The sequence below is a fragment of the Balaenoptera physalus genome (genome assembly GCF_965194825.1).
Source record: "Balaenoptera physalus genome assembly, chromosome: 6".
Lineage (NCBI taxonomy): Eukaryota > Metazoa > Chordata > Mammalia > Artiodactyla > Balaenopteridae > Balaenoptera > Balaenoptera physalus.
Genome location: NC_138885.1, coordinates 55,011,395 through 55,037,379, shown reverse-complemented (window position 1 = coordinate 55,037,379; position 25,985 = coordinate 55,011,395). Strand labels below are relative to the sequence as shown.

Sequence of the window (25,985 nt, the reverse complement as noted above, 5' to 3'; positions counted from 1 at the left end):
TTTTCTTTTTTTTTTTTTTGGTAGTGTCTTGGTCTGGTTTTGGTATCAGGGTAATGGTGGCCTCATAGAATAAATTTGGGATTGTTCCCCCTTCTTCAATTTTTTTGGAGTAGTTCAAGAAAGATAGATATTAGCTTTTCTTTATTTGTTTGGTAAAATTCCCCTGTGATGCTGTCCAGTACTGGAATTCTGTTAACTGGGAGAATTTTTTATTATAGATTCAATTTCACTACTAGTGATTGGTCTGTTCAGATTATCTATTTCTTCCTGATTCAGTTTTAGGAGATTGTATGTTTCTGGGAATTTATCCATTTCTACTAAGCTGTCTGATTTATTGGCATATAACTGTTCATAGTATTCTCTCACAATTTTTTGTGTCTCTGTTATATTTATTGTCTTCTTTTTTTTTGTAATGAGCCTGGCTGAAGACTTATCAATTTTGTTTATCTTTTCCAAAATATAGCTCTTGTTTTCATTGATCTTTTCTTTTCTTTTCTTTTTTTGTCTCTATTTTATTTATTTCCTTTCTCGTCTTTATTATTTCCTTCCTTCTGTTGGCTTTGGGCTTTGTTTGTTCTTCTTTTTTCTAACTCCTTTAGATGGTAGGTTAGGTTGTTTGAGATTTTTCTTGTTTCTTGAGGTAGGCCTGTATCACTATAAAATTCCCTCCTAGAACTGCTTTTGCTGTATCCCATGGATTTTGGAAAGCTGTGTTTTTATTTTCACTTGTCTTGAGGTCTTTTTCATTTCCTCTTTGATTTTTTTCATGATCCATTGTTTTTTTTAAATAATATGTTCTTTAGTCTCCACCCCTTGGTCCGTTTTAAAGTCGGGTTTATCTTTTTATTGTTGAGTATGAGTTCTCTACATATTCTGGATACTAGATGTTTATCAGATAAATGGTTTGCAAACATTTTTGCCAATTCTGTGGGTTGTCTTTTCACTCTCTTGATGGTGTTTGATGCATAAAAGTTTTTAATTTCAATGGGATCCAATTTGTCTATTTTTTTTGTTACTTGAGACTTGGTGTCTTATTTAAGAAAACCATTAAGTCTCAGATCATGAAGATTTACTCCCATGTTTTCTTCCAAGAGTTTTATAGTTTTAACTCTTATATTTAGGTCTCTAATCCATTTTGAATTAATTTTTGTATATGTAGTGAGGTAAGGGTCCAACTTTATTCTTTTGCATGTGAATATCCAGTTGTCCCAGCACCATTTGTTGAAGAAACTATTCTTTCTTACTCAATGATCTTGACACCCTTGTCAATATCAACTGACCATAGATCCATGGGTTTATCTCTAAGACTCACAATTCTATTCCACTGATCTATATGTCTATCCCTATACCAGTATCACACTGTTTTGATTCCTGTAGCTTTGTAGTAAGTTTTAAAATCAGGAAATGTGAGTCATTCAATTTTGTTCTTCTTTTTCAATATTGTTTTGGTTATTTAGGGCCCCTTGTAATTCCATATGAATTTGAGGGTTGGCTTTCCCGTTTCTGCAAAAATGCTATTGGAATTTCAGTAGGCATTGCATTGAATCTGTAGATTATTTTGGGTAGCGTTGCCGTTTTAACACTATTAAGTCTTCCAATCCATGATCATGTTATGTCTCCATTTATTTAGGTCTTCTTTAATTTCTTTCAGCAATATTTTGTAGTTTTCAGTGTATAAGTCTTTCACCTCCTTGGTTAAATTTATTCCTAAGTAGTTTATTCTTTTGGATGCTATTGTAAATGGAATTGTATTCATAATTTCTTTTTTGGATTGTTCATTGCTAGTGTATAAAAATACAACTGAATGGTTTGTGTCAATCTCATATCTTGCAACATTGGTGAATTTATTTATTAGTGCTAATAGTTTTGAAGAATTCTTTAGGATTTTTTATATATAGGATTATATCATATGTGAATAGATAATTTTACTTCTTTGCCATCTGGATGCTTTTTTTCCCATCTTCTTGCCTAATTACTGTAGTTAAAATTTCCAATACAAAGTCAAATAGAAATAGCAAAAGCAGGTAACCTTGTCTTATTCCTGGTCTTAGGGAGAAAGCTTTCAGTCTTTCACCATAGAATAGATGTTAGCTGTGGGTGTTTTGGGTTTTTTTTTTTTGTTTTCTGTTTGTTTGTTTGTTTGTTTTGCTGCACCCTGCAGCTTGCAGGATCTTAGTTTCCTGACCAGGGATAGAAACCAGGCCCATGGCAGTGAAAGCACCAAATCCTAACCACTGGACTGCCAGGGAATTCCCAGCTGTGGATTTTTCATAAATTCCTTTTATCATATTATAAAAGTTCTAAGAAAAAAAATTTTGCAACCTAGAATTGAACACTCAGCCAAGCTCTCAATCAGAGGTGAGAGCAGAATAAAAGATATTTTCAAACTTGTAAATTCTCAGAATATTTGCATCCCATCCATCTTTTCATAGGCAGTTGTTTGAAAATGTACTACAGTGAAACAAAGAAGCAAAGTAAACAAAAGGAAGATGTAGGATCCAAAAATAGTAGACCTATCCAATCCAGGAGCACAATAAAAGAAGTCAATAAAATGACTTCAACTCTAGAAAGCAACCAGTCTATATTTTAATACTATTAAGATAAAAGGATCCCAAGAGGGAACTTTATGGTAATATTTGGAAGCAGGGTTAAGTATGAAAGTATTGGTCCACAAATGAAGAAACCAGTCAAATTAAAACAGAAAGTCTTAAGGAAGAATGAAATTGATTCCAAGTAATAAAAAAAAAAGAGACTGTTTAGATATACAGCAGGGAAGGCACCAAAAAAAAAAAAAAACTGTCTGGACGAGCATTATGAAGAAAACCGAACTGTGGAATGATTGTAAGTAATTGGTGGCATAAGACAGACACCTTTATTTGAACTTAACACAAGAAACTGTCCTTGGAATGGCACCGAAGTCATGAAATGTACCATCGGGACTACTCTAAGTGATCACTATTTACATACTCAAGATAATGTTAAAGCTGCTTATTGGTTTTCAGTGTTCATGAAGGAAATCAAAGGAAGGTTTAATTATGGTTATAGAAGAGAATGAAAATATAATGAACAGTCTGATGAAAAGACAAAAGAAATATTTTGGATTGTCCCTTGGACAAGGACTTTTTCCCAACTGTCTCTTAGTCAGGTTGGGTTCTTTACGGTAATGGGCCTTCCAGATGTGTAGGAGGAAATGGTAGGTTTACAAGGCACTGTGAGGATTGCTGGCACGAAATCCTAAAAAGGATATGGAAGGAAATTTTACAAAAGCTTTGGTTTAAAAAAAGGAGGCTATCCTGTCATCCTTTAGGGAAGAAAGATAGAACAGGTGATAATTAGTATATTTGAGGTGGAGGAAAAGCAAGTTCCAAGAGAATTTGCCACATTACTCTGAATGTTCCGTCACTATTTAACTAGTTTCTAGTTTTTGCCTGAAAACCGAGAATGATATATCACATCCAATTCATTTTAAGCATAAATTTGAATCCATGAATAAAGTTTTTCATTTTTGCAGACACCACACCCTTTTTCCGTCCTCCAGTTCTTTTCAGTTTTGTTCCATCAGACAATTATGCCATTATGCTCCATGGAAACCATTCCGTGCATTCTTGGCATTAGAAATTGGTCCTCTTGGTCTCTATAACTCCTACTAATATGAATGGGCATGACATCAGTATCAAAGAGTCATTTAGTTTGGCGTACAACATGAGATATTCTCATAATGAATTATTTTCTGTGCATGTAAAATATACAATTCAAAGCTTACCCAGAATATAAATAGTTCCTGAACATATTCTGTCCTTTCTGAAAAGCAATGCTGTATTTATATGCATAAATCCCATGATTCCTTCTAGCCATTTTGGACATATTATATGTGACTTCACCAGAAAAGGAAAGTGGAAAGTTAAGCAATTATCCAGTGAATGTATTTAATGGAGACAGTCAGTCTGGACCACGTAAGCAATAAAACATCTTCTCAGAATCCCTTTCTGAAACTTGAATTATCAATACAGGCACCTCAGCCCCACAGTTATTTGTGTATATGCTGCAAAGTGTTTGGAATGGGGATATTAAATGGCAATATTTTGCCTATTTTCATAGAAAAAGAAGAAATTTACCCTGTTTAAATAAACTTTCAGACCTTTGGAGGTAGACATTGGTAAGTTTAATTTTTTTCAGTGTAGTAAATTATGGATCATAAGCTCTAGCTGAATTATGAAAATTGTGGCTCTTCCTGTAGGCTCCTTCAAATACAACTTTACCTAGAAGTAGAATAAAAAGGAGAATAGATCCTGTAGAGATTTCAGAGACTTATCTTAACCTGCTTGTAACTTATAGTTAAGAACCCTGGGGCTCAGAGTACAAATGTGTAAAATACATAAATTAGCACCTTGAGTCAAAAACCAAGGTATGTTTTTAACCAGCACTGAAATGTGGATAAGCTCTCCCTCCCACTCTTCTGCCACCTTAGGGTGGCCCCGCAGGAAGCCAAGGGGCAGTGATGAAAATGTAATATATCGTGATTGTTGTAGTAGTTTGACAGCTATAAAGACTTATCAAAAATCATAAAAAATTCATGTAAAGTTGGTGAATTTATAATAGATGTATATTATTATATATTATAATAAAACAATTGATAGTAAAATGAAATATTTAAAATTTAAATGTATTATATTTAAATATCACAATAAAACAAATAAAAAATGTAAAAGAAGGGTGAGAAAATTTGAAAATAATTAGCAATTAGAAGAGCTACATGGACCTTAAAATGTTCCCTCTTCCCTCTTTCATTGTTTCTTTTTTCTTTTCTTTTTTTAAATTTATTTATTTATTTATTTTTGGCTGTGTTTGGTCTTCGTTGCTGCGTGCAGGCTTTCTCTAGTTGTGGCGAGTGGGGGCTACTCTTCGTTGCGGTGCGAGGGCTTCTCATTGCGGTGGCTTCTCTTGTTACGGAGCATGGGCTCTAGGCTCAGTGTGTAATGGTCTGAAATTACAGAAAAAAAAGAAATATGTTCTCATTTGTTCTTTATATACAGAAGAAGTTAAACTTACTGATGCACTTGTGAAAGCAACCTCATCTGAACTTCTAACTTGAGAACTTTTTCCACTCCTCCTCAGGAATGGTTGGTTATGTCCTGATGTATGGGATGTTTTCTGTTTGCCCTTCCAAATCCACCATACATCCTTCTCTTTTATAGACTGCATCATTGAGCATCTTTTCCTCTGGCATCCATTTTGATTCAACCAACAAGAGGCACCAGTAGGAGGGTGGAAAGGGAATAAAGTTGGGTGTTTTTTCCCCCAGCTTTCTTTATGTCAAGTGAAATTCTCTTTCAAAGCCATACAGGTGCCTCCCTCCCCACCTACAGTTATAGCTACTGGCTCTAGATTCCGTTGAGTACTTCCTCACGTCTCCTGCAGTCCTAGTAAATACACGCTATAGGGTTTCACTGTCCCTGTTGGTTTCTCCCAATGCTGCTATAATGGGTTGAATGGTGGCTCCAAAAAAGATATTAAAAGATGTCCACATCTTAACCCTTTGTTTGTAAAAATGATCTTTGCAGATGTAATTAAGTTGAGGATCTTCAGATTAGGAGATCATCCTTGACTGTTTGGGTGGGCCCTAAATCCAACGACAAGTGTCCTTATGAAAGAAAGGCAAAGAGAAATTTGACACAGACAGAAGAGAAGAAGGCAATGTGAAGAGAAGAGGAGAAGGCAACGTAAAAACAGAGGCAGAGACTGGAGTGATGTAGCCACAGTCAAGGAAGCCAAAGAATGCCAATAGCCAACAGAAGCTGGAAGAGGTCAGGAAAGGTTCTCCTCTAGAGCCTCTGGAGGGAGTGCAGTCCAGCCAACACCTTGATTTTGGACTTCTGGCTTCCAGATTGGTGAGAGAATAAACTTCTGTTGTTTTAAGCCACCAAGTTAGTGGTAATTTGTTACAGTAGCTCTAGGAAACAAATACACCTGCCCATACCTTTGTAAAAATACCCCCTTAAAACTCTTGCCAATTACCCAGTTTGCGTGTCTCACCTATCTCCTGCCAAGATCCGCTGGATGTATCTGGCAATGAGTGAGTGTCTCATTATTTTACCTCTGAACTATAGAAGTGCTCTGATGACATAAAAGAAAAACTGGTATTTCCATTACTTATTCTTATCAAATAGTATTTAGCCTATATACACTGGTAACTTTCTATTCAGCATGAGGTAGACCTAGATGCATAAGGTATGTTACTAAGTCCCCAAAAGACCTTATTGTGGGGTTGTTTCTCCTGTAAGATAGTTCCACAGTAAGGATGGTAGTTTTCAAAATGTTCTATAAAATGTCCTATGCAGTGGGAATTGATATCTGGAAGAAGAGACTGTAACTTAGTTTTATGACTATGACTTTTCATATTTAATTTCCAAAACCATGATCAAGAATAGAGTCACCAGGTGGCCTACCAAAACAACCCCTGTGGGAGAGATCAGGCCAAAAGATAATTACATGAACGTTGTTTCTAGAGAAGTAAAGCCATGACACAGGCCAGGGAAAATTAATCAGAGAAGAACCCTAGGACAGCTCTTTGGGGAGCATCTATATTTAATGTGCAAAAGGTTGAAGAAGAGGCAGAAGAGTAGTTAGAAGCATAGGAGGAGAACCAGGAGAGTAAGGAGTTTCAAGGTACCTGAAAGCATGGAGTGTTCCTAAATCTGAACCTCAGGGGTTCAGAGGAATGAGCACTAAAAAAGGCCATTAATTTGGAGACGTTCAGGAGAGTGTCTGGGACAAAAGCCAGACTGCAAGAGAAGGCTCTCCTGGCTGCTGATAAGGGTCTACTGGGCTGGGTCAGTTTTCAAATACACAAAGAGCAACTATCTCATAGTGATGGCTCTCAACATTGGCTGTACATTCTCATCCGTAGGATGCTTTTGACTAATACCAACACTGGGGTTCCCTCCCAGACCAATCAAATCAGAATTGGGGGAACAGGAGTCCAGGAGATACCATTGTTTAAAAGCTCCTGGGTTCTTCTAATGAGCATCCAAGATTGAGATTTACTGCTATGGAGGAGTCCACAGAATATAGCCCAGGCCAAAATCCAGCAGGCTGACCATTTTTATAAATAAAGTTTATCATGAAACAGATGCACCCATTGTCAGCTGGTATATTGTCAGTAGCTGCTTTCATGCTACAATGGCAGAGTCAAATAGTTGTAATGGAGACCACATTGCCCACAAATATGAAAATATTAACTATCCGGTCCTTACAGAGAAAGTTTGAAGACTTGGTATAGAGTGGGGTTTCTCAACTTTGGCACTGTTGACATTTTTGACGGAATAATTCTTCATTGTGGGGAACTGTCCTGTGCATTGTAGGAAGTATAACAGCATCCTTTGCCTTTAACCACTAGAAGCCAGTAGCACCCCCTCCCAGCCCCACTCCCCACCAAGTCATGACCATCAAAACACCTCCACACATTCCTAAATGTCCCAGGGGATGCAAAATTGCCCTGGTTGAGAACCACTGCTGTAGACTATCAAAGAATATGCAGTAAATTCTTGTTGTTCACCGTAGTTATGTTCTGTAAAGTCACTGAAAACACTGAATTAATGAATACTGAGCCATTGCTCCTAGGGGAAATACAGGGTTAGGTTCCTGTGAGCTTCTGGTCAGAACAAAATCAATACATATTCTTGTTTCATGTGCGTTTCTGTTTAAAGACAAAATATATACATGATTATACATATATAATAATATATATAATATTATATGTAATATAATCGTATATATACATATATACACATATATATCTTACAAATAATTATTGACATATTTCTTTATAATAAAACACTAGACAAGATGGGTTTAACATTTTCATGACCCTAGGTAACATGACCATAAATCCTTTGTTTTCAGCCTCACAACAATTCATCATCCCATGAATCCACAAATACAGTTACATTTTTGATCTTTTTTATAACTTCATCATGGACTATAGGTGTCACACTTTCTGGAGCAGCCTCATGTACAGATTGGTGGATTTCCTCTTCCTTTTTCTGAATGTACCATCTTGTTGATTCATTAACATTGAGCTCACAGCCAAAGCACTATAACTCATGCCTACACAAAGCATATTTTCTCCATACGGAACATCACAGTTCATTGTTTAAGGAACACACTAGACAGTACTTCACCACAACATTTGAGGCCATTTTAAACAGTGAAATCATCAACAAAGAGCACAAAAATGCAAAAATCATGGCAACAAATAGACTGCAAAAAGCACACCGTTTACAGTCTGAGAGCTGAAACAAGAAGGCAGAGATCGCCTTGCTCAACTTGAACTGAAAATGTGCCTGACAGGAGACTAAAATTCTTTGCTGCTCTGTGTATGTCCACAAATGACCACAAAAGCCACAAGAATTGGTTTTGGAATTACAAATAAATTTTAGTGCGTAAACTAAACAGTAAGAGAACCAACTATATAAGATAACACTAAATTACCAGCATGTAAATCCCAACTTGGACAAGGACCATGGTTTATTTATCCTTACATAACAAATGCTTAACACATGGCTAGTGTTCAATATATATATGTCTAGCAAACTAATGAACATTAGAAACAAAAAAGTATTCTAATCTGCTCATCGTTCTTTTAAAATGAAGTAATTCTTATAGCATGAAGACTATGGAGAATTTACAGAAGATCTGGTGATTTTTACTGACTGTTCCAATGCTATCTGAAGAAGTTTGAAACTTGACAACTGGTTATGCAAATGTGGAGAACACAGGTGAAATTTGGAAGTGCACCATGGAGCAAGTAGAGAAGGTGACAAGTATAAATTTAAGGCAGTTTTCAGGTCCCCTTAAACTAAAGTGAGTTTGGAATATGGATCCCAATTCATCCTGACTTCTACTGACTGGTGAGGTCAGGCCAGCTCTGGACATCTCGAGAAAGTCAGAGTTGCCTCTGTGACTCTTTATGACAGTTAACTTAAGATTCAGTTAATCACAGAATAATGGTAACTCTGCTCAATAAAGGGTAAATTCTTTTCTTCATGTTTGCACATCTTCTACAAGTTTCTGTGTTGTCTGGAAATTCTATGAAGAATTCCTATTCTCTGGGCAATCACTTCCAAACACTGTAATTTTTGCCAATGTCCAAGATCAATATAATAGTCTCAGCAATGAGATCTTACATTTTAAAATTAGTAATAATAGCTAACATATTATTATTTATTATTTACCAGGTAAATAATACTTAGTGATATAGACTTATGACATAAGTAATATTATAATAGTCATATGATATGAATAAATATATATTTATTCATATCCATTTAATATAACTTATAAATAGGAAAAATTATTAGCCTCCTCATTATTTTTCCAGTTTTATTGAGATATAATTGTACATACAGCACTGTATAAGATTAAGGTGTACAGCATAATGATTTTATCTTCCCCCATTTTATAATGAGGAAACTGAGGTACACAGGGGTCAAGTAACTTGCCCAGGGTCACACAGCAATTAAACAAGAGAACAAGGGTTCAAATCTATTTCTTAACTCCCATCCACCAAGCCATCTGCTGTACAATATAAAGAGACTGCACAGTAGTTTGAAATGATCAGAAAATATATCTTTGGCTAAATTTTCTGAGTCTGTAGACGTATTAACCACTCAGTAATATTTACTAGTCATAAACCTACTGAGCACTGGTAAAATACAAAACGTCGTTGCACTTGAGGAGATTGTAAATTTTTACCAGTGCCTGATGATTTTCCACTTCTTTTTTTTTTTTAATTTTGTTACCTGATTCAGACTGTTATCTTCTTTTTTCCTTTTTTCCTTTTTTTTTTTTTAAATGGCAATTATTTATTTATGGCTGTGCTGGGTCTTCGCCTCTGTGCGAGGGCTTTCTCCAGTTGCGGCAAGCGGGGGCCACTCTTCATTGCGGTGCGCGGGCCTCTCAGTACCGTGGCCTCTCCCGTTGCGGAGCACAGGCTCCAGACGCGCAGGCTCAGTAGCTGTGGCTCACGGGCCCAGTTGCTCCGCGGCATGTGGGATCTTCCCAGACCAGGGCTTGAACCCGTGTCCCCTGCATTGTCAGGCAGGCTCTCAACCACTGCGCCACCAGGGAAGCCTTCTCTTTCTTACTAATGTAATTTGCCTCAAAATTTGTTATAACATGAAAAATAAAATCATGCCTTTGTCATGGGGGTTTTATAATTCATGGGAAAAGATCAAGACAGCCTGTCAAAGTGATATTAACCGTTTCTTTGAAAATATGAAGATATGACCTTAGAAAGCCCAGGAAATGCTGTAGCACGAGTGGAAAAAAACAATTGTTTCAACCAGGACATACTCTACTTTACTATACACAAATTAAGATGATTTAAGGACAGGAGTAGCTGTATACAGTGACTGCCAGAGGAACCTAGAAAACACGTTCTGTTTTGACCATAACAAAATTAATCATGTGCAGAATGGCTGAATCTGATAAAGAATTCTTATCTAGCACACGTGGCTACATATCAGCCTCAGTACCAAAAAAAGAAAGAAAGAATACAGACAAAAGCAGGCTGGATCAAGGAAAAGTATTCAATCTTTTTTACATTCTTCAAAACAGGAATTTTCTAAGAAAAATAAAATGAGGAAACCAGGCTTGTCAGAATGTTGATATCAGAGGAAGACGACTGATTTATTTTTGTAGAATAAATTTATAAGATAAATTAGCCGAAACTACAGCAGTAATGCAGGATGCTTTAAGAAAGCATGTCCTCACCTATAAAGAAAGATTCCCCTGCAATATCAAACAAACATTTGATTTTGGGAGAGGGCTGAATGGAAAAACATTAAAAAAAAAAAAGGGATGTTGACCAGGTATGAGTTAAAGTAGTCACTTCTATCCTTGACTAATCTTTGTCCTTTTACATCTCCTCAAAAATTTCAGCTTCCTGATATGTATAAGAACTAAATAAAATCTGATGGGAGGCAATTAGCAAAACTCTAGCAGAATGGTAAACAGCGATTTTTCCCCCAAAGCAATCTAACCTCATTGAACAAAAATAAAAGTGTAGAAGGAGGTGGAGTAGTTTTCATTATTGTGTATCTTAAATATAACCTTGTTCAAATATAATCTTGCTTAAATATAATCTAATTTCACTAAGCAAAAATGAAATCTTTTGGGGGGGGGTTGCGTGCAAGGTACATCATTTTCTCTCTTAGACATAAGCATATGTTCCCAGTCAAATGTCTTAAGATTTTTAAGATTACATAATTACACTTACAGAATTTGGGATTTTAGAAAACCCTATTTGTTAGTGCATATCCTATTCTTACAACACAATGTGACATTTTACTAGTATATTTAAAGTCACAGACAATCTAAAATACATCTTATTTTCTATTTGATCCATTTTTATTATTTCCTTAATTTTAAATTTGTGGAAAATGTCTCTTGTATTAGATGGAAATTTGTAAGAAGTGCATGGAGGCCCTCTTAATTGCGTGAAAAGCAAACCAAAAGTGTGGATTGGATTTGAAATGGGGTTATTGAGAAAGGAAGAATGCTCCCAGTCCCTGGGTCTTGTTAAAAATAGGGCAGACTCTCCTCTGTCTGGGCGGGTTTGGGTGTGGTCCCGACTGAAGGCAGGAGAATGGACGAGAATAGACGACCGCACACTGTTACTGACATCCTGAGGACACTAGGATCCTAGAAGCCCCTGGACTCGGCAGGGTGGGAGTAAAGGAGAGAAAAACTCTTCCGAGTTTTTGTTGAACCACCAGAGCCTGAGATGTAAACACATCCTTCATTCCTGTAGGTTTCTGTAACTGGAAAACCCTAGAATATATGGGTAGCCTCGTTTTACCCAATCAATGCATTAGTCACGATGTGCTAGAAAGGATCTCAGAAAGTATTCACCCTTAGGCAACCCTTCACAAAAGGGTGTAACCCTTAGTTTTAGGAAACTGAATCCCCTGGGATCCAGGGAAGCGTATTATTTAAAGGAATTCTATATTGAGTCCTTTCCTTAAGAAAATACCCACCCTCTGCTTTGCTTTTTTTGTTTGTCCATAATTCTGGTTTTCCTAAAATGAGGTGTACTTGTGTGAGACTGTCTTAATTTTTACTACTACATTAAGAATTTTTTTTAAAAAAGATTCAGTATTTATTGACTGTATCTTTGTGTAGTTACTAAAATTATAACTATAAAAACTAAACAACTTGTGAAAATGTAAATGAAAAGTTGTATGAGAAAACTAGAGCTTGAAATCGTGCATTTGCTAAAGATTTTACAACTATATAAAAATTATAGTTATATCCGAATTAAGATCAGAAGATGCTTTTATAAGATAAGGGTTGAGGGACTTCCCTGGTGGTCTGATGGTTAAAACTCCGTGCTCCCAATGCAGGGGGCACAGGTTCAATCCCTGGTCAGGGAACTAAGATCCCACATGCTGCATGGAGCAGGCAAAAAAATTTAAAAATTAAAAAAAAAAAGATAAAGATTGATAACAACACAACATTATAGAAAATTTATATAAATGTGCCTATTAATTTCAAATTAATTATAAAATTAACTGAACCATTTATATGTTCCATTGGCTCTTTGCTTAAAGTGAAATATTGAGGCATAACGCATTGAGTATGAACTCAGTTCAAAACCTGATTCCTCCACTCTGAAGCCTTGGGCAAGAGGTAACCTCACATAGTCTTTGTCTTCTTATCTGCAAATGCAAGGATAGTAACCTACAAAGCAGGGTGACAGAGAGGATTAAGTGAGAAAACATTTAGTAAATGGCTGACATTGTACAAGAGCTATGAAGTGCGAAAGATCCATGGAAGTTAAATGTAAGCCTGACCTTCAGGAAGCCATAGAAAATGGCCATTTTTCAGGCTGGATCCTGGTGGGTCAGAGGTGCCCTGACCTAACCACACTTTGCCCATTCCCCACCAATGCCAATTACCCAGCAAGCAATCTAGTCTCCCTGCACAGCATTCATTAAGGGGTGTTCACTACCCTTTGAGTACATAAGAGATCTACCTTTCAAAAAGTTGGAATATTCTAATGATTCCACAGCAGTAAACACCACTGCCATGTAATCACATTACCCAGAAGTCTAACCTACTTCCTTCTAGACATCAGGGTGCAGGTACAGTCCTTCTGAATGCTCGATTAGATTTCCTCCTCCCCCTAGGCCAGACATCTCCCAAATACCAGGAAATCCATCTAAAGCATCTTGAAAGTGCAGGATTACTCGCATTTCATTATTGTTGCTAAGTCAACCACAATATATACCAAACACAGAAAGCCCTGACAAAGATTGGATGGCTTACAATCACTGGCATTCTGCATTGTACCTGCAGGAAATGTAAATGACTGAGGTTTGTATGAACTGGGATTTAGTCCACCAAACAGTCTTGCTTATGTTCCACTATCCATTATAAAGTGGGAAGGTTGCAAACATAACAAGTCTCATGCAATCCTAGAAGTGTAAGTTGATGGGGAGTAATGCCCCCCCAAAGTGCAGGTGGACAGCTTAGTGTCAATCTAAGAAATCTAGAAAACTACCACACAAGGGGTGAATTTTAGGTTCCCAATGTTGTTCAACATTCCTTATGAGTGACAAAATGGAATTGAGAAAATTCTCAATTCTGGTATGATAGCAAATATGACAAGATTATTAACACTTAAAAAATAGAAGAAGATTGAAAGTGTTCTTTGTAAATTAGAGGTATGTGTAAACAAAGAATTTTGATCGAAAAGTACAAAGGCAACATTAATTAACACGTGCCCTGAAATTGAAATACTCTCTGCTGATGTAACAGAAGAAATAATCTAGACATGCCATCAATAAAGGGGTTTGAGATTACAATGGAGCACAAGTTAAAGATACTGATAAATCAATAGTGGATTTGTCTTGTTTCCTTGTTATAATAACAGAACAGGATACTATCTTCAAAGAAGGGTGGATTGTAAGAGCTTGGTAGAGCACACACTTTACTGAGCATAAGAAGACAGTGTTTTACTAGACTATCCAATTGAATCATGATGTAGTAAATTATGGGAGACCCAGAAAATGCATCTAAATTTCAGAAAATATTTAAAGGAAAGGTGAAAGGCCTGAAGTTATTTAGTCAATAAAAAAGATGCTGGAGAAGTTTTTTATATCACAGAGCAGTGACTAAACATTATCCATCTTCCGCAGGGCAGGATGTGATTTCTTATGTCATAAATTACAATTTGAGCACCTAGAAAGTAGGGATTTCTTGATAATAAAATAACTAAACTGTTAAATAAGTTATTGAAGGGAGTTATGCGATCCTACAAAGTCTATAGGTCAATGATAAATGAGAAGCTCTGTATAATGTGAACTAGTTTAATGTTTACACTCAAAGTGTTAGACCAGAGAATGTCTAGAGGTTTTAGCCAAGCCCTGTACGCCATAGACATTTTGACTTAACTCCTACCTTCAGTCTATTGTTCTTTTCTCTCTACATGCTTTCCCTCTTGGTTTTGACCACAACCCATATACAGTTGCTGACTCCAAGTCTATCTCCATCTCTGACCTCTCCTCTTAACTCAGACCCACAGATACAAATACCTGCTGGACACATTCACTCACATTTTCACTGGCACCTTAAAATCAATGCCCTCTGCCCCAAATACTTTACATAAATGTTCATAACAGCACTACTCACAATAGCCAAAAGATGGAAACAGGCCAAATATTCATCAACGGATGAATGGATAAACAAATTGTGGTATACACATACAATGGAATATTATTCAGCCATAAAAAGGGATGAAGTACTGATACATGCTACAATGTAGATGAACCACAAAAACATGCTTAGTGCAAGAAGCCAGGCAAAAAAGGTCACATGGTATATAAATCTGTTTATATGAAATATCCAGAATTGGCAAATCCATAGAAACAGAAAGCAGATTGCTGATTGCCAAGGGCTGGGAGGAGAGGGGAACGGGGAGTAATTGCTTAATGGGTAATTTTCTGAATTAACTTCCAGGTAGCACACAGTGTGTACTGTATGAGTAAGTAAGTAAAAGAGTACGTAGTAAGAATGTGTTCCTTTGAACTTTCTACATATGTTACTGTGGCAGTCAGACTCCAAGATGCCGCTCATGATCCCCACTCCTTGCACTCACATTCTTGTCACACTGTAACTAATAGAATGTGGCAGAATTAGAACTGATAGTATGTCACTTCTGAGATTTAGGTTATAATAGACACTACAGCCTCTACCTTGGTTGAGTTTCTCTCTCTCTTTCTCTCTCTCTCTCTATACACATGCACACACACACACACATACACACTATATATGTATATACAGTTGTCGTGTCATTAGCAGAGCAGTCCTACACAAAGGCTCACATTGAGAGGAACCGAGGATGCCAGCCAATGGCCATAAGTGAGCTTGGAAGTGGATCCTCCAGCCCTTAACCTTCAGGCGACTACAGTCCCACTAGACATCTAAATCTTGTGAGAGACCCTGAGTCAGAATCATCCAGCTAAGCCACTCCCAAATTACCGACCCTCAGAAATCATGTGAAATAATGATTGTATGTTGTTTAAGTTGCTAAAGTTGGGATAATTTGTTAAGCAGCAATATATAACAAATATATACAATGATTAGATTCAGCAGTAACCATGGCAATTATTTGGAACTTACACCAACAAAAGATTTTTTTCAGGGAGGAGTGTTTTTATCACTAATATCACACTCCCTTATTGCCTGCACCCAGAATGGACAGCTCTTATTGCTCTTATATATCCTGACTCTAGATTAAACCATTGTCATATCTTCCCTGGAATAACTGGAGTATCTGATTCTAATCTCCCCCATTGCCATTGAATCTATCTACCATACTGATGACACTGTAATCTTTCTAATCGTAAATCTGACCTTGTAACTCAGATTACAACTCAGACTCTGTAAAACCCCTTAATAACTCCCTTATACAGGCAGAATAAAGCCCAAGTGATTTACAAGTTCATGTTGCCTATGCAAGACATATTGGAAATGTCCACTTATTGCAGAGTAGTATTCTAATAAGGTTGTCATGATCTAGTCCCCACTTAGCCTTTCCAGCTTCAAACCCTACTCACCTCTTCATGTACTTGGAATTTAAGTCATAACGAAAGATTGGTAGTTCTCCAACACCTTTGCATATACCAATATTTTGTCTAGAATTTTCCAATTCTCCTTCAACTCTACTCTTGCTTCATTCCACTTGTATCCCTATTTACTTGGTGAATTATTTTTTTTCCTCACAAACTATAGCTAAAAGTGTCTCTTCTTTAAAAAGCTTCATTGGACATCCTCAGTCCAAATAAAGCGTTTCTTCCTTATCCAGCTTACCACACTCTATAGCAATTGTATGTTTACATGTCTGTTTTCACTACTAGACTGAGAACCACTTAAGGACAGGAACTATATTCAATTTGCCTTTAGTGCCATGTTGATTAACACAGTGTCAGGTTGCCCAGGAGACATGTGCTAAACAATGGAATTAATAAACATTGAAAATTAAACAGCAACAGCAACAAAAACTATCCAGTATCACAAAATCCTAACTCACATGCTATTGTAATTTTTACACAAGCATTTTCATATTTTTCTAGATAATAATTTTATATAAATTATCAATTTTTATTCCTAGCATTAGCACAGTTCAGTGTTCTGCATTTATTTTTCATTTTGGATACTTCTATTGCTATCTGTTCAAGTTCAGTAATCCTTTCTTCTTCATTGTCTAAGCTGCTGTTAATCTTTTCAAGTACATTTTTCATCTCAGGCATTGTTTTTTATAAATAAGTAGAGGTCATCACTACAAGTTAAATATATAGCATAGTATGACTGTCAGCTAAAATCACCTTTTTCTTCCTTCCTTCCTTCCTTCCTTCTCTGTCATCCCATTAAAAAGAAATTTATCAGCATGAGTTCCTCTCAAGTTCACAGGCAATTTAGTCCATCACGCTAATGTTTCTGGTGATGATGTTGGTGGCACTAGTGGTGGAAGAGGTGGTGAGGGTGATGGTAGGGGTAGGAGAAGGAAGAGGGAGAGGAGAGAAAGGAGAAGCTGAGGGCGAAGAAAAAGATGAGAGAAAGAAAGTGATCAAAGGGAGAGAGAAGAGAAGGAGGAAAGAAATACAAAGGAAACACAATCTAAGTAAGAAGGTAGTACTGAACAATATTTAAAAATAGGGCTTTTAGCATCAGCAGTCCTGGGGTTTTACCCTAGATTTTTAACTTACCATAAAGAACTACCTTAGTTAGGCCAATTACTGAATATCTCTGTCTTTTTTTTTTAATATATAAAAGAATAGTAATTAATACTTTTATAGTGCTTACTTTGTGCCAGGCACTAGTTTAAATGCTTTATGGATATCAACTCATTTAATCCTCTCATAAACCTCATTTTACACTTTTCCACTCAGGGAGGGGAACAGCCAGCTTTAAACCTGGGCAGTCTGACTCTGGAGTCTGTGCCCTTAATAGCAACATCTACCTGGAAGGATTTCAGTGAGGATCAAATGACGTAACTTATGTGTGAGGTTTTTGTAAACTAAAAAGTAATTATGGGGAATTCCCTGGCGGTCCAGTGGTTAGGACTCCAAGCTTTCTCTGCTGAGGGAGGGTTCCATCCCTGGTCGGGGACCTGAAATCCCGCAAGCCGCGCCGCGGCCAAAAATAAATAAATAAACAAAAAGTATGAGGTTAAAATAATTTCAAGATAACTGTGATGGCAGTGACGCTGATAAAATGTAGATAAGACTACAGGAAGTCTTAAGGACAAAAACAAAGTATTGCTAAAATTCAACTATAATTTAGATTTGGAAAATGTACAAGTGCTAAGGAAGCTAAAGATGCTGCTTCCTTTATGTGTTTCCTTTCTTCCCCAGCTTTCTAATTCCACAGCACCATCAAGCAAATAGAATTACCAGTGCCTTCCCCCTTGACTTGGCTGATCACCTATAATGCCACAGAACCCATACCCTGGTAGATAAAAATTGATAGAATTTATAGTCTTAGGCTTCTATTTTTATCAAATATTTCTATGTGGCCTTGAAACACATATTATATCTTTTCATTTCAGTACTGCATTGAAGAGTGTATGTATGTATAGACATATATATATATACATATATAATATATATATACACTGTTTGGTTAAATCTCAGCTTTTAGGACATTGTACCATCTCATTTAAAATGCTTTTTAAAAAAATCTCAAACATTGAAGAATTGAAACAACTAAATAGTTATCTTTAAAGTTGGGGTTTTTGAAAGAAAGAAAGAGAAAGAAAGAAAGAAAGAAAGAAAGAAAGAAAGAAAGAAAGAAAGGGAGGAAGAAAGAAAGAAAGAGAAAGAAAGAAAAAGAAAGGAAGGAAGGGGGAATTAGGGAAAGGCAAAAATTCTCTCCTCTCACTCTTCTGATATCTCTTTAGAAGTTCTCTTATTGTTGAACACACTGGAAACATCCTCTAATTAAAAAAGAGTCTTAAAATATTAGGAGCACAGGCACCTTTTCTTGACCTCTTCTGACTATGAAATCATGAAATCACAGCCTACCTCATACAGGCATCTAAACATCTTGCTGCAAGGGTCAGGCTATTTTAAAAAGTGAAACTGCAGTTGAAAAAAAAAACCCTTAGTTGACACATGCTTAATAACATGATTTTGTTTGACTTTGTAAAACATTTTAGAAAAATCATGTCATTAAATGATTTTTATCAAAAGCATTTTAAAAACCTGGAAAGCAAGGCACAAAAATTAAAATCTGTCTTTAGGAAATATTGGCCTCCACAAAATCCAAATTTCTAACCAATAGCAGCTTGAGGACTGCTGGCCTATTAGGAAAGAAAACAGACCATAACGTGAAAGAATTTTTTCCCCTTCACATTCAGCTGGCTTACTCCCTGAACTTTTGAAAATTTTTAATTATTTGGGGCTTTAATATCATCAAAGGTTGTAATAATACTTATCAGCAGCCGGTTTACAAACACATTCATAGGACCAGCTAAGGAGTGCAAATCATGGAACCTTGATTCTTCAAGAGCAGGGTCTATGTCTTGACTTAACTCTAGACGCCAGACCATTGCACACTGATGGTGCTCACTAAATGCTTACTTGATGAATTAATTAGTTATAAATTATTTCATTCACCTTTTTCTGGAGATGATTCTCTGGGCTATGGTGATAAAGAGGTGAAACCTTATTTATAGACCACCCATCCCCAACAGGGCTGATTGGGGGAATGTACGGTCTTGACGGTCAGCTGAGCTTAGTTCGACCATATTCTTAGATAGATAGCAGCATCCAACTCCGTGCATGACTCGCCAAGTTTAGGACTAGTAGTCCCCCACCATCAACACTATTAAATATTCACTGTAACTGAGTTCCTCAGCTGCGCCCAATTTTAGCCCTTATTAATATATTTATCAAATACACATTTTAATTCATGTATACTTTTTGTCTATTTCACTTCTTGAAGGAATTTTTTTCTGAAGTTTAGTATCTACTGGTTGAATATACGTGGGCCCCTTTTATTGATCTAAAATACACTGGGGCAAAGAAGGGGTGTGTAGGTGGTTGTTACACAGTCACTCTTGTAAATCACGAAATCACTGAATTTCTAAATTGGAAAGGACCTTTGAGCATTTAAAGAACATTTCTTCCCACGAGTTCTGGAGGATGCCTCCAGTAAATTTGCATGTAAATTGGATAATTGGTGTTCGGAGAGAGGTTCAGACTGGGTGCCATGGGAGAGGCGTTCAGTCCAACCTGGTGGTTGAAGGAAGCCATGATGGAGCTGTCTTAAGGAAAGGGTAAGAGTAGACCAAGTGAAGAAAGGTAAAATGTGCTCCAGGCAGATGGATCAGAAAAATCCAAAGCTGGTTGGAGTTGTACAACAATTTGGTGAAGGTTAGAAGGAGCAGGCATGAAGGAGAGGAAAGAACTACAAGTCACAAGGAGAGAAATCAATCTGGAAAAATGAGGTTTGGTCAGGAAGGGAGTTTTGAGCTGTGATTAAAAAAAAAAAAAAAAGTGAACTAAACAGTGCTTCCCAAACTCTGGTGGAGGATAAGAGACACATTCTGAGAATTTTTAAATTTGTGTTTCACCTTGATGGAAAAAATGTTAAAGTATATTGCTACTTATAAAGGTAACAAGATTTTAGTTTCTTAAGACGGGTCTCTACAAAATAAGGTTTGAGGATAAATACCTGAGAAGCATCAGTGATTTATACATACCTTCCCTGAAGACTGTAAAACAATTCCCTACTCATGACAAAACTTCATTGTACATTATAACCAATGGTTCCCTTTTATCTACACTATTATTTGTTTAACCGTCTAAGAACTCTAACATATATGTCAGTCACACTTTCACCTTGCTAAAGCTATGTGGCCATTCTGTTTAAAGTGTTTAATAAATGTATTACAGACATCACCTAGTTACCTAATGTGGAAGTAAATTCTCCAAGTTCTGCGTGAAGTCTTTCTGATGAATCTAAATCCCATTTCCAATTCACTGATGCTCTAGCACAGGGGCTTTTCATAGCAAAATTTCTAATTTTATCCTTCAATTATTTCAATACTCTCAGACAGATGGCATTAGAACAACGGCATTCATCAATGCTAATTTGTTTGGTCCACTTCTGATTAACTGTACTGAAAAAAAAAGTTTACTTTTAGTTATAAGTGAAACCAGATTGGAGATCTTCGATGGGACAATGTGCGCCTCAAAGTCTTTAACTTGGGGTTGCTTCTACAGAGACACAACCCCCCACCTTTCACCTCATCCAAGGTTCTTAGGGATGACCCACTCTCATTATCATGTCTCCTCGAAGTGGTTTTCCCTGACTACTTAAAATTCCTAACCAGCTCCCACAAAGTTACTCTCCTCCCATTAGCATGTTGCGTTCTTCATAGAGTTTATCATAATTTATTATTGTTTTATCTCTGTCTCTCTCACTAGACTGTACGCTCTATGCAGGCAAACACCAAGCCAACTGTATCCCCAATGTCCTGTACATAGAGGATATTTCTTAAATGTTGGTGAAGCTATAAAGGTATAACTTCTCTTGGGGAAAACACCAATGGCTCATGCTTGCCTAAGGGTCATCTTGGCACAAATTTCATTAAGAATATTTCATGAGCTCCTTCCCCCACATGTAATAAGGATAAAAAACACATTTTAAGGAATTTGTTATTGAATAAAAATTTTAAGAGCAAGCTGATGTGGGTTTCTTAGAAAAATAGCTAATCCAGGTGTGGGCATGAGCTGTACAAGGACCCAGGACAATATTACTAAGCTAGAAAGCAAAAAAATCTATCAAAGACTCTTGGGGTCTGGTAAAAAAAAATAAAGCCACAAAAGCGAATTTGAAGGGTTCCCCGTTAGCTGAAGATGGGACAGTTTGAGCATCAACAAGAATAATGATTGTGGTGGATTGGAACAAATCAAACATATAAACATTCACAAGTTCAGGATGTTGTTACTTAAAGCTGGTTAGCTTTGGGGTTTCCTATGGCATCAACTCATTATTCTGAAACTTGGTAAATAGGGGGAAATTTATCCTGCTCTTCCTGTGCTAATTGTATTTCAAGTTAACCAAAGAATTGAAGAGAGAAAAATTCTTCTCCATAGACAATTTCCAACTAATAAGTAAAGAAGGAATGAAAAAACTATGAAAACCACAATTTTGTAATCTCTAATGAAATAATGGATTGAGGTAAGTTATGAATGACTATTAATACCATGGAACTTTTTAGGGAATAAATCAAACTGATAATACCTGAACTTCTGATCAATCTTAACATCACTAAAATGAGACAACCAGATATTATGTGTCTCTCTTGATGTGATGTGATGGACATCACATCACCTCTGTGTGTTCAGCACCATCTATGAAGCGTTCTTTGCCAAAAACAGTGAACCAGCATGTAATTAAACCTCTAGAACTAACCATCAACTTTAAATGACACCACGAGGTTGCAGTCAGCCATGTGGGAAATTCTACAGGACAAATGACTTGATTTCTTTAACAAATAAACACGAATTTAGAAAGTGAGTGGGGGTGAACGTTTATATATTAAAAGAGGCTTAAGAGATATATCAACCAAATTTAACATGTGGACATTGTTTCATCCTGATTTAAACAAATGAACAACAAAAAGCGATTTTTAGATAATTGGAGAAAAATGAACAAGAACTGGGCATTGATCTTAACAAATTGCCGTCAACTTTGTTAGAGGTGATCATGATATTGTGTTTTAAAAAGTTCTTACTTGTCAGAGGTAGATATCAAAAGTGTTGCAGGTGAAATGACACAATGTTTGGGATTTGCTTTAAAACACTCCAGAAAAATGAAAATGTGTGTGTGCGTGTGTGTGAGAGAGAGTGAGAGTGAGAGAGAGAGAGTGAGAGGAAGAGAGAGAGAAACAAGAATGACAAAATGGTGATAAATTTTGGAGCTGGGTATTAGGAACAGAGGAATCATTATTCTCTCTGCTTTGGTACATGTTTGAAAATGATCATGAATAAAATCAAAAGCTGAGTTTTGTTTTTAAAATGTTTTAGTATGCAATACAGCAAACATACAAAAGAGTCTTGGAACCACTTAAAGTATTGAAATGTATTTTTATATATCCACAACCCAGTGCAAAACATGGAACATTACCACCTCTACAAGTCCCCTCCCAACCCTCCGTGAACATCTCACTCTTCTTCTCCCTCAGAGATAAACCACTATTCTGAATTTTATGTTATAATCCCTTTGTTTTTCTTTATAGTTTTAAAACCATTACTCATGTAACTATTCTTACACAACATATTGTTAAGATATTTTTTTTTCTGTTTTTCAACTTCATGCAAATGGAATCATGCTTTATGTTGACTTGCTTCTTGCAACATCAATTTTGAAATGATCCGTGTTGCTGCTTTTACCTATAGTTTATTCATTTTCACTGCTGCAAAATGTTCCGTTGTAGGCATATACCACAGTCTTTTTATCCATTCTACACTTGGTAGACATTTAAGTTACTTTCTGTATATTATGAACACTCCTGTACATTTCTCTTGGTACACAGATAGATGGAATTCTCTGAGGTAGATGCCTACAATTACTGTGCCATAGCATACATGCAAATAAATTGGGGAATATCAAACTGTTTTCTAAAGTGGTGAATGTACCAATTTACATTTCCTCCAGTAAGCAGTGTTTTTGAGATTTTCCCCTTTTCTACATCTTCACCTACTCTTATTATTTTCAGAGTTCTTAATTTTTGCCAATCTGGTGAGTGTGAAATGGTATCTTATTATTATTTTAATTTACATTTCCTTTATTACTAATGAGTATGAGTATCTCTTCAAATGTTATAGGGACATTTGTGTTTCCTCCTCTATGAAATATACATGTATAATCTTTTACTCATGTTTTAACACGTTGTTTTGCTTTTTAAAATTGATTTCAGGGAGTTCTTTATATATTCTATTAGCCTTTTGTAGTTATATGGATTACAAATAATTATTTTGTGGCTTGCTTTTTCACTCTCTTTATAGAATCCTTTGATGAATCAGTGTTCTGAATTTTAATAGAGTCAAATTGATCAATCTTGTACTCTTGGTCACCTTATTAATCTTTCCCTACTTCAATGCTATCAAGATATTTCCTATATTATCTCCTAACAGCTTTATAGTTTTGTGTTTTTTACATCTAGGTCTTTGATTCATTTGAAATTCTTTCTTCCTCTTTTGTGAAGCAGGGCTCCAATTTCATTTTTTCCATATGGATAGCCAATTGACCCAGAATTATTTATTGAAAAGCTCATTCTTTCTCCACTGCTCTGCAATACCACCGCAGTCATAAATCAAGTGTCTACATAATTGTGGGTGTGCTTCTGGGCTCTGTAAAATAGACTGAATTTTCATCATCCAGAAAAACGTACAACAGTCTGAGTTTGGTAATTTCTTTTATCAACTCAGGCCTAGAACTCCTGAGATTGTTCTTAACTTGTTCTCTTCCTTCCGTCACTCCTGTAAACCATCATTCCTAGTCCTCCTAGGTTCTTAACACAGGTTAGTTCACATGGTTCTCTTATCAAATGCATTCAAGAGTCCCACACTGAAACAGTATAAAGAACTATTTTTAGCTCCCTTAGCTAGGCAATGGACCACCCCGACCTTCAGATCGACATTAACCTCCACAGGGCCCACCATACAGCAGAAGCTCAGCTATAGGATTTCACATGGGTTAACTGTTAATTTTTTTAAAAGAACGTGATTTGCCTCCTGGCATATCCAAAATATTCTCATATGAACTTACATTTGTTTTTTCAAAATGTATAACCTAGAAATTTGTCTAAATCATATAAAGATGATAAAGGTTTCATTTCACTATTGCATCATTTTAAAGTATCTTACTAAATCTTTTGAAATGTAATCAAATAAAAATGTAACTGTTTGACAAAATCATGCATTCCATTTCAGTTTGATTTACCTTTGTGCTATTATGAAAACAGACTCTCAGAAAACCAAAATGACAAAACAGAGTAATCAAGGTCTACTTAATAACAGATTAATTTTTCATTACATTTTATTAGATGCGCAACAACTCCAATTTGAAGGTGCTTTCCTACTTATCCTATTTGTACATTTTTGGTATTATCTCTTGTTGAGCTAGAATATAAAAGTCTTCTACAGGCAGCTTCAGGGACCAATTAACTCCATTAAATTATATCCAGTTATGTAGTGAACTGAACCACTGCTGTCTGAGGCTGTCTGGAGCTGTGACAATTAGGAGATGGAGAGAGGCAGAAAGGGAGAGATTGATTTTAATATGTCACTGAAGCACACTGCAACAATATGCCAGCGTGACTTTCAAAATGGCCTTAAAATATTCCAAACTCAGGGAGTTTCCTTGTTCCTGAGTGGGAGTTGTCAGACTGTCTGGCAGCATTAGAAAGAGGCAGAGAAAAGCTGATGTCTATATTGTGTCCTCTAATAATAACATTCTGCCTCTTTGCGACATCTTCCCCTTAGAAAGATCCGTCTATTTGTTGTGAGGAGCGTGTGTGTATATGTGTTTGAGTGCTTTGCCTCCTCTTGTGCAGAGGGCATGATTTCACCTCTCATATCTCACCAAACTCACCAATCCGAAGGACACTAACCCTCCCAAGGTCACCTAGAAAATTAGTGTTGTGGCCTGGGGGGAACCGAACCCAGGTGTCCCCACTCCAGCCTTGTGGTTGGGCACTAAATCATTTTCCTCCTCTTGTGAAAAAAAAAAAAAAAAATCATTGGGCGGGGGGGGGGGCGGGGGGCGGGAAGTGAGAGATGAATCAGATTTCCTCCTCTTTCCCCCTTACCTCCCCTCCCCCTTAAGGAGATAAAAACTCATGAAAGCAAACAAGGTGTCCACTCTGCAGTTTTTAAGCTGGGTCCCCCCAAAGAAGGTGTCCACTCTGCAGTTCTTAAGCTGGGTCCCCCCTCCCCAATCTACCCCCACCCTCCACCCCCAACACAAAGCGATTCGGGCTCCCAAGGCTTCTGCCCGTCAAGCCTGGGAGGTGAGGAGTGGTTAAAAGTCAGCCCTCACCTCCAGCCGGTCCCGGCTCCGCGGCGCCCAAGCCCCGCCCCCGCCCGCCCTTCCCCCACGGCCTCGGCACGCCAGCCCCTCTCCCCTCTCCCAATCGGGCGCACCCACCCCAGATGCCGCCTGGCACCGAGCGCAGCCGCCGCCGCCGCCGCACTTTCCACTTGTATTGATCACCTCCCGGCCCCGCTGAGCCTGCTCGCCGCAGCGGAGCGCGGCCGGCGCGCCAGCCCTTGGCAGCCCCGGAGCACTCGGGCTCCGGGAGGCAACTCCTTGCGAGCGCCCTGTCCGGGGTGCCCTCTGCGCTCTGCAGTGTCTTTCTCTCTGTCTGGGAGCAGAAGCAGGAGGAGGAGGAGAAGGAGGAGGAGGAG

At 37.2% G+C, this 25,985-nt stretch overlaps 1 long non-coding RNA gene across 1 annotated transcript; it reads right to left on the bottom strand.

The window, feature by feature from the left end:
• LOC309662436 lies at positions 1–25,820 on the bottom strand. The gene is made up of 2 exons (XR_014264679.1): positions 25,726–25,820; positions 1–4,981 (listed from the first exon to the last, which is right to left on the bottom strand). It is a non-coding gene; the product is annotated as an uncharacterized lncRNA (long non-coding RNA).
• Positions 25,821–25,985: the final 165 nt, after the last annotated feature.